The 14,773-nt window shown below is 37.1% G+C and overlaps 1 protein-coding gene across 3 annotated transcripts in view; it reads right to left on the bottom strand.

Annotated features, from left to right (window-relative positions):
* ZNF608 (zinc finger protein 608) overlaps positions 1 to 14,773 on the bottom strand; it is a 235,841-nt gene that overhangs the window by 41,549 nt on the left and 179,519 nt on the right. The gene's annotated exons all lie outside the window — the stretch shown is intronic.

Below are 14,773 nucleotides of genomic sequence, written 5' to 3'. Positions count from 1 at the left end.
GAGATCTGTCATTGCTTAAATAAATTTTATAGATGCAATAGATAAGAGCAATAAAGAAAAAAGGGCTTTTATAAAACAAAGTTGACAGAGCAGAAAGCTATTTCTCCATAATGTTCATGTCTCCATGTACCAGACTGCTTGTGTGTACCAAAGGGAAATAGACAATGAAGGTTAGGAAGCATAAAATAATAGACTTTGCTGTTCAGGAAATGCAAATTTTATCAGAAGAATGTAAAGCTTAAAATCATGGTTTTCAATGCACACATGTGATCACCAAAAGCTGATTTCAAATATTAAAAATACTTAAATCCATGCTCAGCAATGCAAATCTCATAGCGTACATTTACCATTAATAGAAAAAAAATACAATTAATTAAAAAAGGTCGCCTTGTAAACTTTCATGAGATATTTCAGTTAAGATGCTATTAAAAATAAACTAATTTTCAGCTAGGACAGAAGAAAGCTTCTACTTTTATGCCAAGAACACTGAAGGTCCTGTGATGGTGACTCCTATTCCTGGAGCCTCTCTTTACTCAGAAAAGTGAGGCAGGCCATAGGCCATTAATTTCCATCATCAGCAGAGACACAAGTGGTGCCCTTAATGTGGTTCAGTTCTGTTGGCTGGTGACTTTCTTCTCTAGAACCCCTCACAAAACTGTCTTCAGCTTTTACTTTTTGCTATTCCCTGTCTCAGAGGGGAGTCACTGAATGGTGTTGTTTTTCTTGCACAAAAAAAAACCAAACATTGAGATTACTACTGCTTGTGGCTGGGCATATGTTTTTTCCTTTGGTTTTTTAATGTTTATTTATTTATTTTGAGTTTTCAGCATTCATTTCCACAAAATTTTGAGTTCCAAATTTTCTTCCCATCTCTTCCCAGCCTCACCCCAAAACAGCATGCATTCTGATTACCCCTTCCCCCAATCTGCCCTCCCTTCTATCATACCCCTCCCCTTACTCCCATCTTCTCTCTTGTCCTGTAGGACAAGATAAATTTCTGTACTCCATTACCTGTATTTCTTATTTTCCAGTTGTATGCAAATACAAAAGCAACTGTCGACATTCCTTCTTAAAACTTTGAGTTCCAACTTCTCTCTCTTCCTCCCTCCTCATCCACCCCCACTGAGAAGGCAAGCAATTCAATATAGGCCATACATGTGTAGTTTTGCAAATGACTTCCATAATAGTCATGTTGTGCAAGACTAACTATATTTCCCTCCATTCTATCCTGCCTCTGATTTATTCTATTCTCTCTTTTGACCTTGTCCCTCCCCAAAAGTGTTTACTTTTAATTGCTCCCTCTTCCCATTTGTCCTCCCTTCCATCAACCCCCCACTCCACTTATCTCCTTCTCTCCTACTTTCCTGTAGTGTAAGATAGATTTTCACACCAAACTGAATGTGCAGGTTATTCCTTCCTTAAGTCAAATGTGATGAGAGTAAGTTTCACTTTTTCCCTCTCACCTCCACCCTTTCTCCCTCCATTGGAAAAGCTTTTTCTTGCCTCTTTTATGAGATAATTTGCCCCATTACATTTCTCTCTTTCTCCTCCCAAAATATTCCTCTCTCACCCCTTACTTTTGTTTTTTTAGATATCATCCCTTCCTATTCAACTCACCCTGTGCTCTCTGTCTATATGTGTGTGTGTGTGTGTGTGTGTGTGTGTGTGTGTGTGTAATCCCTCCAGCTATACAAATACTGAGAAAGGTTTCAAGAGTCACAAATATCATCTTTCCATGTAGGAATGTAAACAGTTCAACTTCAGTAAGTCCCTTGCGATTTCTCTTTCCTGTTTACCTTTCCATGCTTCTCTTGATTCTTGTGGTTGAAAGTCAAATTTTCTTTTCATCTCTGGTCTTTTCATCAAGAATGCTTCAAAGTCCTCTATTTCATTGAATGACCATTTTTTCCCCTGAACTATTATACTCAGTTTTACTGGGTAGGTGATTCTTGGTTTTAATTCTAGCTCTTTTGACTTCTGGAATATCATATTCCAGGCCCTTCCATGACCTGAAACCATCGCATATTTATTTTGAGGCTTTGGATGCAGAAGCCTTGACTTTTGTGTCTTCCTCTGATGGTAAGCATTGTTCTTCCTCATCCGAAAAGATGGAAGAAAATATCTGTTTACCAAGAAAGTAACCTCCTATAGACTTACTTTTCTCCCTTTTGGGGCATTTTCCCAATCAGTTACTTGACTTTTGAGTCCTTTGTCCAGAGGTAGTTATACTCTGGAGACCTGTAAATTCTCAGTTCCTCCAAGGTGGCACAGTCAAGGTAGAGGAGTTTACTCCTCTCCTGGTCTGCACTCTGGTCTAGGAGCTACTAAAGCTTTTCTGCCCAGGATCTGCAAGTAAATTTCCCTTTCCAGAGCCTCCACCAGCTCCACCATGCCAGACAACACTCTTCCTCACCCCTGGGCTGCCCCTTAGGGCTGAGACTCAGGTTAGGGATTCAATTCCCCCAGGGGTTTTAGGCCGAGGGCTCCCAAAATGTATGCTGCTGCTCCTGCCACTGCCACTGCCACTGCCTGGGGCTGGGGTTAGGGGAGAACTCTGCTCCATTTTCTCCCAGGTGAAAAAGCTTTCTTACTGAGCTTTGAAGCTATATCTGGCATTTGTGGGTTGAAGGATCTGACAACTGCAGCTGCTGCCAGGGATTTCACCCCCAAGGCCTGCCCCAGTCTTGTTCCTGCTGGTGCTGCACAGCCCTATGCAATAGACCTTTCTTGTTGGCCTTCCAAGCTACCTTGGGCCTGAAATCTCTTTCAACCTGTTGTTTTGTGGTTTCTGCTGCTCTAGATTTTGTTTAGAGTCATTTTTTACGGGTATTTTATGAGTTGTGGAGGAAGAGCTAGAGTAGGTGTGTCTTTCTGTTTCACCATCTTTGCTCCACACCTGTCTGGGTATTTGTTAACAAGTTTCATAGTGCCTTCCTCAACATGGAGGGTATCCCTCCTCCAAGTTTTTGCCTGATGTGGTCCAGTTTGCAGTCTTATCTGACCTGAAGGAGAAGATGGATGTCATCCCACTCTGTGTGGACTGGGCACCATGAGGGAGTAGAGGTTGCAGACCACCTATTCAGCACTGGGGCTAGTAAGTTTTCCCTACTTCCAGGGATTTTCAAGCATTAATTCCTGTGAGTCAGGCCATGACCCTTGCCATTGAACACTTCCTGTTCTAGATGAGGACCTTCTCTGTGAACTAAGATAGTCAGAGTAAGACCTGTCATTCCTTGTCTTTGGAAACCCAAACCTAAATCTGACCAGTTCCAGATGGAACTGTTCCATGACCCAAATTTTACTGACCACAGAGAACATCCTTGGACTCTTCCTGATGCTCACTCTGGTTTACTATAGTTAGCCCGACCTGCAACCTGCCTTCCCTCTTTAGAACTATAGAGGCTCCCAGCTGTAGCTCGTACTGGCAGTATATGAGCAGAGATCCCATCAAAGAGCAGGAGAGGAGGACTCCTGAAACTACACACTGGTCCCTCCTCCTAACAATTATCATCCTAGGATTTCCAGACTCAGGCCTTCAACCAGACTAATAGAAGCTTCTCCTGTGTCAGTGACTTTAGTTTTCAGTTGTCTGTCTTGGCATCTAGATGTGATTGACTTCTCTTCATTTTCTTGGGTTTTTTTTACCTACAGACTACACAGGATACTTATCCTCAAGACAATGAACTCTATTGATGTCTTTGAGGGGAACATCTTGTCTTTGACCATGATAGGCCGCCACCACAGGTGAGTTTTCTACTTTCCCTTGTCTCCCTCTGAAAGCTGAGTTGGGGTGGGATTCTTCTGTCAGTTTGTGTATGTAGTTAAGTGTGCTATCCTATGTATCCAGTGCTGAGAGACAGAGCAGAGTAGGCATTTAACATATACTTGATGAACTGAATTAAAGAGAAGCGATAGGAGACAGCCCAGCATAAAGACAAAGACAAAAATTAAGCAGTCCTTGATGTTGAAAAGCTGAAGATTTTATTTCCCACCCCTCATTCTCTGCCCAGGTGAAAAAGACTGGTAAGCAGGGTTGATAGAGATAGACCTACGGAGGACCTTACAGGACAGCTAATCTGAGATTGTTATTTTACAAATGAGGAAATGGACACCCCAAACAGTAAATAACTTGCTCAAAGTCATTTAGGTAGTCACAGACAGAGGTGAAATTTGAAACTAGTTTCTTTGACTTTAAAATCACTGAATTTTCCACTGGATCACTTTGATAGGACTAATATCTACCAGTATTTTTACCAAAATATGGGTCAATTATATCCCATTTCCTTCCCTCCCTCCATATGGATTAGTTTCCCTAAAAGGAGAGCGGTTTCAAGACCTAATTGACCCCTTCTTCCCAAATGCAGTTTCTTTTTCCCCACCCACAACATGGGGCAGGTGCAGGCCCCTCTTTCTTGCTTTCTGAAATAAGCTTTAGCTTTCTTTTAAAGAAAAGAAAAATGTCCCTAGGACTTGATTGGCCTGATTTCTATGACAGCTTCTTCTGATTTCTATGACAGCTTCTTTCCAGAGAGGGGCAGTGAGGTAGTGCAGTGGATAGAACACCAGTGCAGAAGTCAGGAGAACCTGAATTCAAATCTCACCTCAGACACTTGACACTCACTAGCTGTGTGACCTTGGGCAACTCACTCAGCCTGGGTTATCTCCAGTCATCCTGATGAATATCTGGTCACTGGATTCAGATGGCTCTGGAGGAGAAGTGAGGCTGGTGACCTACACAGCCCTCACTCACTCAAAACAAAGTCAAGTGCAAGTCATAACTTTATTTCTCTGCTGACATGGTCTTCTTTGGCAACGAGGGACAAGCACACATACTTTCCAAAAAAGCTAAGTACCACTGTACCCTTTTTGCATATTCTTGTTCTGTCAGAGCAAAGCAAATCTCCTTTAGTTAACTGCTCAGGGACTTCCCATTTCCTCAGTTCAAAATAGAACCCAAACAAAGTGAGTAGTTATGTCAGGGTGGGGCAAAATGAGAGGGCTTTTGGTTGAGTTGAGGGAAGAGTCCTGTAAAATAGAGGAATTAAAGGGCAGCTAATAAAACTTGTGGCCATGTAAGTGAAGGGAATTTCTCCTAATAAGAGTGAGTCCTGAAAAGCCTCATCCAGGAACCAAACCTTCTTGATTCAGAAGTTCCTAAGCCTACTGGGATTGGAACTATGAGGAAAGCAGACATTGAGCAGACATTAAGAAACTCTCACAGGTGGCAAGAAAGCCTCCTGGCCATTCTATAAAAAAGATACTCTTTATTTAAACATGACTTCCCCTTTTAGTCAATTCCATGATAAGAATGGACAAGGGAAGAACTAAAGTTCCCAAAGGAAATGAGTTTCCCTTACCCTCAAGGCCTGTCACACTCTAAGTCCAGACTGTCTCAAGGATTTAGATTAGATCCCATCTTCTGGGTAGAGACCCTTTACGATGCCTTTACACTTTAGTTGTGACTCTCTCCTGACTACATCCATATAGGTGTGACTGGTCAAATTGGTAAAATTTGAGTAAGAAGTTGGGAGAAGTATGACTTGGGCAGATACTACAGTCAGGGTAAACAGGGACTCTGAGAACAGGATAGGAGTCACAGACACCACTTCCCTGCCTGATTGGCAAAAGGGGATGAGGGACTTTGGGTATGGCTCCTGAAACATAGGATTGGTAAGAAAGAAAATGATGGTCAGCCCATGTGAGTGCTTGTAAAACTGTACAGAGAAATTAAGCATCAGGACAATATGGACTTGTCAGACATACCCAAAGTTGTAATATACTCTAAAGACCTTGCCTTATTTGGATCATTCAGGAGAGGATATAGAGAGTAGACCATGGAGGAAAGGAGTATTATGGGTTCAGTATCTATTTTAAACACTAAAATATGATGTTTCTAAAATGCTGCACTCAGTATGTCAGCAAATTTGGAAAACAACAGTGGCTGCTATATTGGAAAAAAATCACTTTACATCCCAATCGTAAAGAAGGGCTATTCCAAGAAATATGCAAATTATTAAACAATTCTGCTCATTTCACACATCTGGAAGTTTATGCTTAAGATTCTGCAAGCAATGCTTTGGTAATGTGTGAAATGAGACTTACCAGAAGTGCAGACTAGTTTTCAAAGAAGTAGAGGAACTAGAGACCAAATTACCAGCATTCACTGTATTGCAGAAAAAGCAAGGGAGTTCCAGAAAACCATCTACTTTTGCTTCATTTACTGCATTAAAACCTCTGACTGTGTAGATCACAACAAAATATGGCAAGTCCTCAAAGAGTTGGGAGTACCCGATCATCTTACTTGTCTTGTGAGGAATCTGTATGTGAGCCAAGAAGCAACAGTGAGAACCAAATATGGAACTGATTTAAGATTGGAAAAGGAGCATGACAAAACTGCATATTATTGCCTTATTGCACCACATGAAATTACAGGTTTTATGAATCAAAAACTAGAATTTAAGTTGCTGGGAGAAACAGCAACAATTTTAGATAAGCAGACAAAAGCATTCCGATGGCAGAAAAGTGAAGAGAATTAAGAAACCTCTTGATGAGAGAGAAAGAGAAGAGTGTAAAAGCTGTCTTGAAGCTCTGAAAATAGCAGTGTCAAAAACCCTGCCACACCTCCCTCTACCCCCCCCCCCATATAATCAGGTGATCAGAGCCCAACTTTAGGAAAAATTTGAAAAAAAAACAAAAACCCTTAACATTTTTTTAAAAGCTATGGTGACAAGGAAGATTGAGAGAATCTAGAAGAAGAAAATGGTATGCAAACAGTTACAAGCAAAACCTCAAAGAAAAATACACACTGGATATAATTCCAATAAGAATTTCCAGAAGGGCTAAAGAAAGAGCAATTTTTTTTTTTTAAATCATATAAGAGTGGTACAGGAAAAATTAGGAAAATGAGAGCAACAGAGAAAAATTATGAAAAGAAAATTAACACCTTGGTAAACAAATGAAAAATGCTGAGGAAAATAACACCTTAAAAAATTGAATTGGCCAAATGGAAAAAAAGGTACAAAAGTTCACTGAAGACAATAATTCCTTAAAAATTAGCATTAGGAGCTGACTCCATGAGATATCAAAAGCCAATTGAACAAATTCAAAAAAATAAAAAATAGAAGAAAATATAAATTATCTCATCAAAAAACTGAACTGGAAAACAGATTGAGAAGAGGTAATTTAAGAAGTACAGAACTACCTGAAAGCCGTAAAAATCAAACTTTTAAAAAGTCTAGACATCATCTTTCAAGTAAAATATAAAACTCCTCCCCTGATATCTTAGAATCATGGAGTAAAATGGAAATTGAAAAAATCCACTGATCATCTCCTAAAAAAGATCTCAAAATGAAAACTCCCAGGAATGTGATAGCCAAGTTTAAGAGCAGCCAGGTCAAGGAGAAATTACTGAAAGCTGACATAAAGAAGCCATTCAAATATTATGGAGCCATTATGGGGATCACATAAGATTTTGCAGCTACCCTGCTAAAGAAGAAGAGGGCTCAGAAGATGATATTCCAGAGTGCAAAGAAAGTAGGAGTACAACCAAGAATAACCTACTGAGCAAAAATGAGGATATTCCTTCAGGTGAAAAAGTGGACACTGAATGAAAAAGAGGCCTGTCAGACATTCCTGATGGAAAGAATAAAGCTGAATGGAAAATTTGATGCTGAAACACAAGACTCAAGAAGTTAAACATGAAAGAGAAATTCTAAGGAACTTAATTAAGTCAAACAGTATATATTCCAATACAAGAAGATGACACAAATAACTCCTAAAAACTTCTTCATTAGGAGTGTCATTAGAAGGAGTCTATATAAACAGAAAGTATGTGTGTAATTGATTATGCTGGGATGATATTATAAAAAATGGAGGAGTAAGAACAAGGGATTAAATGCTAATAAAGCTGGCAATCTATGTGAAACAGATGAATGTTTGTGAAAATAAAATTTGTTTATATTAAGAGATAAGAAAATAGAATACATAAATTACTCTATCTTAGAAAAAGAAATTAGACAAGCTATAAATGAGCTACCTAAGAAAAAATTCCCAGGAATATATGGATTCACATGTGAATTCTACCAAACACTTAAAGAGCAATGAATACCAGTACTATAAAAAAATTGAAAAAATAAGTGAAGAATTCTACCAAATTCTTTCTATGACACAAATGTGGTTTTGATACTAAAGCAGAGTGAGCAAAATCAGAGAAAGAGAACTATAAACCATTTTCTCCAATGAATATGGATGTAAAATTTTTAAATAAAACAGATTATAGTAATATTAAAAATATTATACACTATGACCAGGTGAGATTTATACTAGAAATGCAAGTATGGTTCAGTATTAGAAAAACTCAACATAAATGACCATATCAATGATAAAAACATAAAAAATGCTGATTATTTCTACAGATGCAAAAAAAACTTTAGTAAAATACAATACCCATGCCTATTAAACACAGCAGAAACATAGAAATCAATGGAGTCTTTCTTAAAATAATAAGTAGTATTGATCTAAAACCAAGGGCAAACATTATCTGTAATGAGGATAAATTAGAAGCCTTCCCAGTAATATCAGGGGTGAAGCCAGGATGTCTATTATCAGCACCATTATATAATATTTTACTAGATTTGCTAGCTATAGCAATAACACAAGACAAAGAAATTGAAGGAAAAGTAAGAGGCAATGAGAAAATAAAAAACTTACACTTTGCATATGATAGAATGATATATTTAAAGAGCTCTAGAGAATCAACTAAAAATGCAACTGAAACAAGTAACAATTTTAGAAAAGATGCAACATAGAAAATAAACCCACATAAGTTATTAGCATTTCCATACATTTCCAACAAAAAAATTGCTGGAAGAGATAGAAAAAGAAATTCCCATTTAAAATAATTGCAGTCTAGAGTACTTGTGGGTTTACATGACAAGAGAAATCCAGAAACTATATAAAACATGATAAAAAAAAACTTTTTAGACAAATAATAAAAATGTTAATAAATTAATTGCTCATGAGTAGGCCAAGCCAACATAAAAAATGACAGTTATAACTAAATTGACTTATTCCGTCCTATACCAATCAAACTACAAGTTACTTTATAGATCTAGTAAAAAATATTAACAAAATTCATCTTGAAAAACAAAAGGCAAAGTATAACAAGGTTATCAATGGGGAAAAGAGGGAAGGAAGGCAGCCTACTAGATTTCAAGCTATATTGCGAAACAATAATCATCAAAACAATCTGGTACTGGCTAAAAAATAGTGGTGGTTCAGTGGAATAGACAAGAACACGTTGTAGTAGTAAATGACAGTAGTAAGTGACTATTGTAATCTAGTGTTGTTACCCATAACTCTAAGTCTTTGAGATAAGAACTCAACATTGTACAAAAATTTCTGGGAAAACTGTTTGGAAGAAATTATACATAAACCAACATCTCATATCTTATACCAAGGAAAGGTCAAAATGGACACATGACTTAGACATAGTGATATCACAAGCAAAATAGGGGAAGATATAAAAATTTGCCTGTCAGATCTATAGAGAAGGAAAGAGTTTGTGAGGAAACAAGGGATAGAGAGAATCATAGGAATTAAAATTTTGATAATTTTGATTATATTAAATTTAAAAAGTTTTTGTGAAAATAAAACCAATGTAGCCAAAACTGTAAAGAAAGCAGGAAACTAGGGGAAAATTTACACCAAGTTTCTCACAAAGGCCTCATTTCATGAAGTGAGTAAGAGTTATAAAAGTGAGAGCTATTCCCAATAAATGATCAAAAGATAATGAACAGGCATTTTTCAGAACAAGAATTCAAACTACCAAAATTCATATGAAAAATGTTCCAAATCACTAGTAATTAAAAATATAAATTAAAAGAACTATGAGGTTCACACCTATGAAACATGACAGAAAAGGAAAATGAAAAATAATGAAAAGGATGTGGGGAAATGCAGTTACATGCATTGCTGATAGAGTTATGAACTGATTTAACCATTCTAGAGAACCATTTGAAATTATATCCAAATGCATACTCTTTGATCCAGCAATACCACTACTAGATCTGTATCTGAAAGAGATCACAAAGAAAGGAAAAGGACTCATATGCACAAAAATATTTATAGCAACTCTTTTTATGTTGTTAACAATTTGAAATTGGGAGGATACCCATCAGTTGGAGAAAACTAAACAAGTTGTGGCATATGATTGTGATGGAATATTATTATGCTATAAGAAACAATGAGGAGAGTGGTTTCAGCAAAACCTGAGATAACTTATATGAATTAATGCAAAATAAAGTGAGCAGATCCAGGAGAACACCATACAGTCATAGCAATATTGCAACAATGATCAACTATGAAAGACTTAGCTACTCTAATCAAAACATGATGCAAGAAAATTCCAAAGGATTCACAATGAAAAAATGTTATCCACTTCCCAAGAGAATACTGATGAACTCTGAGGTTTTTTTTTGCAACATGGCTAACATGGAAATATGTTTCACATGATTTCACATGTATAATTGATAGCTTATTGGCATGAGGGAGATGGCTCAAGGGAGGAGGGAGATTTGGAATCAAAAATTTTTTAAATGAAAGTTAATCATTAATTGGTAAATGTTAAAAAAAGGAAACATGAACATAAATATTTTCAGTAAGACTTTCATAAAATATTTTCAATAAATTCAGTAAGTAGAAACCTTATTAACCCTTCTATTTTTTCATTTTTGTTCATAGCAAACTAATAAAATTAAAATTCTAATAATGAATTGCTAGTCAAAAAAAAAAAAACTCATCACCATGTGCCCTTGTCCTTTTATACTGACTACCTTTTTTTTTACATTTAATATATAATTTATTTACTTTTCAATTTCCAACATTCATTTCCACATGAATTTGAAGTCCAAATTTTCTTCCCATTTCTCCCCAGCCCCTCCCCAGGACAGCATGTACCTTATCCACCTCTTCCCCAAGTTTGTCCTCCCTTCTATCACCCCCCTTTCTTACATTCCCTTCCCGTCTGTTTTTTTGTAGGGCAGAAGAGATTTCTATACTCCATTGCCTGTACATCTTATTTTCCAGTGGCATGCAAAAATAATTTTTAACATTCATTTTTAAACCTTTGAGTTCCATATTCTCTCCCTTCCTCCCTCCCTACCTTACCTCATTGAGAAAGCAAGCAGTTCGATATAGGTCATACATGTGTAGCCATGCAAAACATTTCCATAACAGTTATATTGTGAAAGAAGAACCACATTTTCCTTTTTGCTGTCTTGCTCTCCATTTATTTCATTCTCTCCTTTGGCCTCTCCCTCCACAACAGTGTTTGCTTCTGATTATGCCTTTCCCCAATTTGCTGTCCTTTCTGTTATCTTCCATTTCCTATCCCCTTCGCCCCTGCTTTTATGTAGAGCAAGACATACTTCCATATCCAATTGAGGGTTACATTGGCTACTTATAAACTTAGTATACTGACTAGGCAAGGGAGGTGAGAGGGTTCAGCAGAACCAGAAAAAGATACAATTTTAACATAGAAAGTATGGATAACAACAACAAATGTGGTCCAAGGCTGGCCGAGGCATACAAGTACCAGGAGTGGTAGAACATACTAGGTCTTAGATAAAATATGAAACATTTGATTAGCAACTTTGTAAAACTTATTTTATATTCATCTGAGGCTTTAACATTAGTGCCTCAATTAATTTTAAGAGTGGTTACATCATTAATTAATTCTGTTATTCCTGTTAAATCTGTTAATTCTGTGAATGTGCACATTCTTTCACATTTCTTCCTGTGTAACAATAAATTCCCAATTGCATACCCCCAAAATAAAATGTAATGACTTGTTTTCAACAAGTGGCTTGTCTCCTAACTGTAACTTACTCAAATGCCAAAAGAAATACAAACATACAATTATTAATTTTTTATTATTTATTTTTGTTTTCAACATTCAATTCTGCAAGATTTTGAGTTGCAAATTTTCTCCCCATCTCTTCCCTCAGCCCACCCCAAGACAGTATGCATTCTGATTGCCTGTTCCACCAATATACCCTCCCTTCTATCACATTCTTTCCTTCTGTTATCCCTATCCTCTCTATTTTCTTGTAGGGCAAGATAGATTTCTATACCCCATTGCCTATATGTCTTATTTTCCAGTTGAACGAAAAAATCATTTTTAACATTTGTTTTTAAAATTTGAGTTCCAACTTTTCTCCCCATCCATTCCCACTGAGAAGGCAAGCAATTTGATATAGTTTATATATGTGCAGTCATGCAAAACACCTCCATAACAGTCATGTTGTAAAAGACTAACTATATTTCCCTCCATCTTTCCCTACCCCTCATTTATTCTATTCTCTCTTTTGACCCTGTCCTTCCTCAAAAGTATTACTTCTTATTCCCCCTCCTCCCATTTGCTCTTCCTTCTATGATCCCTCACCCCAGATTATCCCCTTCCCCACTATTTTCCTGAAGTGTAAGATAGATTTTCATAACAAATTGAGTGTGCATGTTATTCCTTCCTTAAACCAAATGAGATGACAATAAGATCCATTCTATCTCTCTCATCTCTCCCTTCTTCCCTCCCATTGAAAAAGTTTCTTCTTGACTCCTTTATGTGAGAGATAATATTGTGTCTTTCTGGCAACTTGCAATATTTTCTCCTTTTCTCCTAGCTTTGGAATTTGACTAAAATATCCCTAGGAATTTTCCTTTTGGGTTGCCTTTCAGGAGGCAATTGGTGGATTCTTGCAATATCTATTTTACCCTCTGGTTCTGGAATATCAGGGCAGTCTTCCTTGATAATTTCTTAAAAGGTGATATCTAGGATCTTTTTTTGATCATGGCATTCACATAGTTCAATAATTTTTAAATTGTCTCTCCTGGATCTATTTTTCAGGTCAGTTGTTTTTCCAATGAGATATTTTTCACATTATCTTGCTATTTTTTTCATTCCTTTGGTTTTGGTTTATAATTTCTTGATTTTTCATAGTCACTACCTTCCATCTGCTCCATCCTAATCTTTAAGGAATTATTTTCTTCAGTGAGCATTTGAACCTCCTTCTCCAATTGGCCAATTCTGCTTTTTAAAGCACTGTTCTGTTTATTGGTTTTTTGGATGTCTTTTGCCATTTGAGCTAGTCTATTTTTAAGGTGTCATTTTCTTCAGCATTTTTTGTGCCCCCTTTAGCAAGCAGTTGACTTTGTTTTCGTGATTTTCTTGCTTCTCTCTCATTTCTCTTCCCAATTTTTCCTCTGCTTCTTTTACTTGATTTTCAATATTCCTTCTGAGCTCTTCCATGGCCTGAGACCAATTTATATTTTTCTTGGAAGCTTTGGATGGAGGAGCTTTGACTTTGCTGTCTTCTTCTGTTTGTAAATTTTGGTCCTCCTTGTCCTTGTAAGATTCTATAGTCTGATTCTTTTTCTGTTTTTTTCCTCATTTCCCCAACCAATTACTTGACTTTTGAGCTCTTTGTCAAGGTAGTTCTCTGCTTCTAATGGGGGTGGTGGTGGTAATATGGTCAGCTGCTCAATCCCCTCACAATCTGTGGGCCTACAGCTCCAGAAACAGGCACTGACCCTGCTACAGCTATGGCTGTCATGGGTTCCTCTACTCCCTCTACTGCCCCGGGGCCTGACCATGCACTCTCACACAGGTCTGACAGGTTCTTCCCACTGACTTTCCAATTTATCCTTAGTATTTTGGAGTTGTGATGTCTGGAAACTGCCACAGGTGTCAGAGATTCAATCCTCCCAAGGCCTGTTCAGTTCTCCTCCAGTCTATGCAGGTGTGGTCCATGTTGAACTGTGCTCTGTTCCCAGCCTAGCATAATAGAGGCTTCCTCTCAACCTTCCAGGCTGTCTTCGGCTGGAGATTTGCTTTATTCTGTCATTCTGCGGGTTCTGCAGCTCCAGAATTTGTTTAGTCATTTTTTTTTAACCCGTGTTTGGCTGGGTTTAGGGGGACAGCTCTACAAAGTCCTTGCTTTTACTCTGTCATCTTGGCTCCACCCCCACAATTATTACTTTTTAATGTCTTCTCTAAAGTTTGTTTTCCAATATTCCTAGTATTCCTTCATAGAAGTAGAAGATAACAACCACACTAAGAGAGGCTCTTTATTGCAAAATATTTATAAAAGTCAGAAACACAAAAAACTTTTTTGGGGGGTGGGAATGGTGGTCCAATGCACAAAATCATAAAATGGAGCATGTAATTGCATTTTTCCTCCTCTTAAGTTAGATAATTTGAAAGGCAGATATTTATTTGTCTTACCTTAAGTAACTCTGGTTTTATACTTTAAATATTAATAGAATAAAATATTCTACAAAGTCAAGCTGATTCTAGAATTGCTCAAAATAATTTAACCATTCTAAAAAATGTCTAGATTAGCATCAATCAGATATAAATAGAAATAGCCAGTATAGACACCCCCTTAATATTTCTTTGACGCATGAAATTGTGGGAGCTATATCAGTTTTTATAATTACACATAACTAGGGAGTATTATTATTAGATGTTGTCTGTCCATGACCAGTTTAAATTACTAACTAAAGTCATAGTGAAGTTGTATGAATTCTGTTTATTCATGTTAGAATATAAGCTTTTTCTGAACAGAGATTATCTCATTCACTGTATTTGCATCCCCAGACCACAGCATGATGTGTGGCAATGTACAAGACACTTAATAAATACATGTTGACTGATTATCTAAATACTTAATTCCTAGTAACAAAATGTTGCAATGTATTCACAGCCATATTAATTGCT

Source organism: Notamacropus eugenii, chromosome 3 (genome assembly GCF_028372415.1).
Source record: "Notamacropus eugenii isolate mMacEug1 chromosome 3, mMacEug1.pri_v2, whole genome shotgun sequence".
NCBI lineage: Eukaryota > Metazoa > Chordata > Mammalia > Diprotodontia > Macropodidae > Notamacropus > Notamacropus eugenii.
Note: the sequence above shows the minus strand (reverse complement) of the source record. Positions and strands in the feature narration are given on the sequence as shown.